This window comes from Pinus tabuliformis, chromosome X (assembly GCF_031772625.1).
Source record: "Pinus tabuliformis cultivar Carrire ecotype Pingquan chromosome X, CPIR1, whole genome shotgun sequence".
Lineage (NCBI taxonomy): Eukaryota > Viridiplantae > Streptophyta > Pinopsida > Pinales > Pinaceae > Pinus > Pinus tabuliformis.
In genome coordinates this window covers 246,836,484-246,842,057 of record NC_142308.1, presented here as the reverse complement: position 1 = coordinate 246,842,057, position 5,574 = coordinate 246,836,484, and positions in this window count along the sequence as shown.

The window sequence follows — 5,574 nt, the reverse complement described above, 5'->3', positions numbered from 1 at the left end:
ATATTCATTCTTATTATAAAACACACACACACACACACACACACACACACACACACACACACAGATATATATATATTATTCAAAATGACAAAATTATCATAACTCAAATTTTAGTAGGACCAGCCTAGATCCATCTTAGCTCTGGATCTACCAATTGTTGGGAGGGATCAAATCCCTTTTCACTCTAAAAATATTTTCATTTCAAGAAATTTGATCCCTCTTGGTGCTTGGTAGATCTGCTGTTAAGATGGATCTAGGTTGGTTTAATTATTAATTATAATTATAATTGTAAATATTAATATTAATTTATGTTTTTTATTTTATTTTTATTTTTATCTTTTTATAATTTGACCAAGTCAAAATGTTAAACATGACATTACATTACAACATCTCTACCATATTAAGTTGGTGAGTACCCTTCGCCGCAATAATTTTCATTGGCTACTATCTCTTAATGTTAATTTAATAACATACACTCTATTTTTGCCATATACCTTTAAATTTTGAGCTATAACCTATTTCCTTATATAAACACAAATTTTTAATCAATAAAAATTGTTTTTAAAATTCAAAAATAAAATTAACTTAATTAATATAAAAATTAATATCTTATATAATTATAACTAAGTTCTTAACATGGTAACTCTCAATAATTATTTAATATACTACTTTCCATATGTGAATCAACGACATGAATAGCTAGGAGGTTCAACAAGCAATTTCTTTATAAATTCTGAGGTATATGTTTTGTTATAGTTTATCTGTGTAGAGTTAATAATTGCTTCTTTGGTGTCTTCATTCGTTGTTGCTTATATGAAGAGTCAATTGGTTCACCTTAAGCAAGTCAACCTCATGTTTATGGTATTTATAGATATAGAGGTAATTAATACCTTTTTCAATCTGTTTAAGAATTGAACATTTTAGACTGAAAGTTGAAATATTTAAATAGTTATGTTTGAAATTGTGTGTAGTTTTATTTTAAGTGTTTCTATGGATAGATGTTCAAATCACTGCACCATTGTTTTTTTGGTTGGGTTGGATTTCAATTTTATTTAGAATTTAAGAGTGGGAAAGTATATATAAGCTTTTGTTTTTTTAAGATATTTCATTTCTGTTTAATACATTGGTAGATTGTTTTAATTTTTAATTTTATTTTTTTAATATAGGTTGGGAAATTTATATCAAGTAAAAATGTTGATGCTTAGGATTATACCAAAAACATACCAATGGAGTTGTGGTTTAAAGGGTTCATTGAATTTTTTTGAGTGGATCATTTATAAGATCCATATAGAACTAGATATAGAGTCTAGAATAATGATGTACTAAAAGTGTTAACAAAAATCAAATTAGTATAGACTTTATAAGCTTAAACTAAATACAACATATATGTTATGAATTTAGGGATGACTAATTGTTCCTATTGTTATGCTTTCTCCGTCGATGTTCTCTATGGTATTAATTGGTTGGTGAGAGTCCTTCTGCTACTCTCTGATATGAGTAGTGGGTGTCAGTTGTAGATGAGTCCAATGTGGACCTGTTGACGATGATATTGAAGGCAAGTCTTCCTATAAACTTATTGTAGCTATGGCCTGATGTTGACTTAACTCTTGAACCATAGACTCCAATGCATTCAAATGCTTATTTTGTTGTGACAAAATTCCCATTATGATTTCAACCTTAAGATTGAAGTTATGTTCTTACTTGTTGAAAGTTTCAAGATGAGACTAGAAAGAGGGCATTGATTCACTGACAGTGTCCTCATGTCACTATAGAGAGAGGTGAATTTATTGAGTTTATGGTAATCCATCTTCTCATAACCAAGAATTAAAAAATTAGAATAGCCAAAATGTAAGGGAAATATTAAAGACTAAAGATGCAAAGCTAAATGTCCTATGCCAAATTCACTCTCATAGGGACCATCACCCAAATGATGCCCAAAGAATGCTTTTGAAACTGAAGTGTCCAATGTAAATACAAAATGTTGTGTTGATGAAGAATTTTCTCTGTTGAGAAATTTACATGAGTTATGGGCATGTTATTGACAACAACAAAGGGGGGCAGGGGGGATCATGCGTTGAAATGCTAGAAATTCTCTAATCCATGTCCTATAGATTATGACAGAAGATATAAGGAAGACATTTCCGACAAATGAGAGTGAATTAGCCATTATCCCACCATGATACATGATAACTGGTTTGTAGCATTCATTAGGAGGAATGGAAATTAAGTGGAGAGTGTAACATAGATGAGCTAGTCTTATACGTCCTATACTTGCTACATGGTAGATGTATGTCATGGGTTGTACCATCTACCAAAATGATTGTGATTGTGTGATGTGAGATGTGGGATATGAAAAAGGTTGATCATAGTTCTAGAAATTAATGAATAAAGTTCCCCTTTCTTTCCTTATGGCCTTGTTGGATTTTGAGTTAGCGATCAAATTGTGTTCTCAAAGGATGTGGAAACTTTCCAGTGCTTCAAAATTGCTACAAGTTTGGTATATCATTTCCATCAACAAACTAATGGCAAATATAATTCCTATAGAAGAGCATAAGCTTCCACCTTATTATTTGACATAATTTCAAGACTCTATTCATAAATGTGAATTATTGTCCCTATACGACTATAGATAGTCACTACAAAACTTGCCTCCTTTTAGAATAACCTTCTTGAGTAACTAAAAATTCATGATATTAAATTTTGTTGTTAGGCATGCCCTTAATATCTAACTCTTGATTTTAAACTTATTGTTTGGATTTCCCTTTGGGTAACCTTATCCAACTCTAGTTTAAAGTGCCTTGGGTGTCCATATTCTAGGAAAAGCACCTTCTTAAGTATTGTATTTCTATCCTTTTTCACCTCATGTTGAACTTGCTGACTTAGTGCCAAATTTTGGGAGATTGACCTTGAGAAACTAGAAATTCTTGATTTTATCTTTTATTGTTAGGTCTACCACTATATCTACATCTTGATATTAACTTATGTTGTTGTAATTACCCTTTGCACCCTATTTAACTATAGAAATTAAATATCCCTTGTTATTATGCCTTGTTTGTTCATCTGTCAAGCATAGAACATGCTTTAATCACTACATTTATATCCTATAGAGAATGCATGCAAAATAAGATTTGAATTAGGTTAAAAATTTCAAAATAGATCTTGGATAACAATCTTTGTGCATTTCAAATTATCATATATATACATTTTTTATTGGGCTTGCACCAGGCATCTCATCTATTTATGGTTATCAAAGCACCTTGATGATGTTGTGAGCTGTTATGTCTCATGTACTAATATACTCTGAAAAGTATCTGTTGTCTTTTTAGGTTCTTGTATATCTACACTTACTCTCTTGAGAGAAGTTGAAAAATAAAATTTTTGTTGCATTACAAAATTTGTGCTAATTGTTGGGTGATTTCCATCAAGTGAATTAAATGATATGATTTAAAACCCTTTTTTTAAACTATCCCTACCCTTGGTACTCGATCTTGATATGGAAATTAAAGCACCTTCTTGATATGAATTATTATGCCTTTGATATCAATATTTAGTTTGTATTAAAATAATATGCTTCATAAATTGAATATCCAAAATATTTGGAATATAAAGAAATCCATATGGATTCAAATAATATATTGAAAATATGTATGAGAATGATAGAATATAACATAATGATGATTACAAATGAGGACCCCATATAAATACTTAAACATGATTGCCTTTTCATTAAGGGACGTATCCTTTTGTTAAGGCACGTTTTCATTATTTCATTATTATTTATTTATTTTCATTTTTATATATTTATGTCTATTGAATTTTCTTCCCCTTTGGAAATGCTTTATCCTCAAAGCATATTTATTTATTTATTTATTTTTATATCTTTTCTCTGGTTTGTAATGTTTTCACACAATTTTATATTCTTGATATTGTCATAGTTGATGATAGGAGACATTATGAACTTCTAGGAGCTAAGCAAAATTATCGAATTGAAAAAGGGTTTGACTATCCTAATTCTATCTTTTCTGGAATATTACACTTATAGATTTCCAAGATGAATTATTAGTATGAGACTCAGTTAAACTAGCATTAGTATTATTCAAATTATGTGTCAATAGTTTTTTCTCTATGTGATGTTGATGCACTCATTGTTTAAGGTGCCTTCTCTTGTGATTAGGACGTAATAAGGTGTCTTTTTATCATGGATTTCACTTATTCTATTTGTAGTGTTTTCTTGATTTACATTTGGGGTTTTATCTTCTTCGTGCATTGACATTGCATTGTTAATAATTGAACTTCTTTTACTTAGATATGTGAAGTCATAGTTACCTCAATTGGACTTTCATCTTCTTGAATTGTGATGTTGATTGGATTTGTACCAAATGTGACGAACCATTCTGGTTCATAAACTTAATATCCAAAATACTTGGAATATAACGAATCCATGTGGATAAAAATAATATTGAAAAGTGGATGAGAAAATGATAGAATATAACAACACGATGATTGAAAATGAGGGCCCCATACAAATACCTAAGCAAGGGTGCATTTTCAGTAAGAAACATGTCCTTTTGTTAAGATATGTATTTTCATCATTTTATATTATTATTATTTGTATTTATTTCTTGTGGGATTTGATCATTCTGTTCTATGTGAATATATGTGGTTTGATAACCATCTTATCACAATTACAATCCTTCCTATGATATATGTGATATTTTAGTTTTGAAAATCAATTCAATATGCTTTAGGACATGATGAAATTATTTCTTTAATTGCATTACTCATAGGAGGTCATTTTTGTTTGTCAGTACTCCTTTGCATGTTGCCTTAGGTATCCTTTGGTTTTCTCTAAGATGTCATTTTGTTTCATATATTTGCAGTTTATGACATATAAAAACATATAGAACCTTGCAAAAAGTTTTTCTTGTAATTAAAGAGACCATTCTAGTGCACATATTAGATTAAACAAGAGGAGTTTTCCTATATATGATTGTTCGAGTTACTGTTTAAGTCTAGTCATTTGTATTTATTCTTATGGACATCTAATGGAGGTATGCACTTATTTTCATGGAAGTTTCAATGGGATAAGATTTTCACTAAATCAAGTTCTAATTTGCTTAGTTTTGTTGAATAGTTGCAATCTACTTGTTTTTACTTGGAGAGTGTATGATCATAATTAAGTTCTTTGTAGGCCTCATATTATTGGTATCACGTCAACCAATTCATACTTGAAGAATCTTGGAAAACCAAGCATTGTAATTGCTAAAATGGCTTCAAATAATAGATATTTGGCTCAAAGTCCACAAGTAGATGATAGTAGTAGAACTAAGGCATTATTTGGAGTGAATGGGGTTGAAAATGGTAGTACAATTGGTGTTGTTAATGGTCATGTGTTAAATGACATTGTGAATGGTCTTGTTCATGGTCTTATGAAAAAGATACACCTCCTAACCACTCAAATGTGAATGGAAATAGCGTCCACCCCTAAAAAATACTGAATCAAGTGAGTTTTAATTGTAAATATTTAGTGCTTTTAATTTAAACCATTGTTAGCATCATTTTTTCTGGAAGATT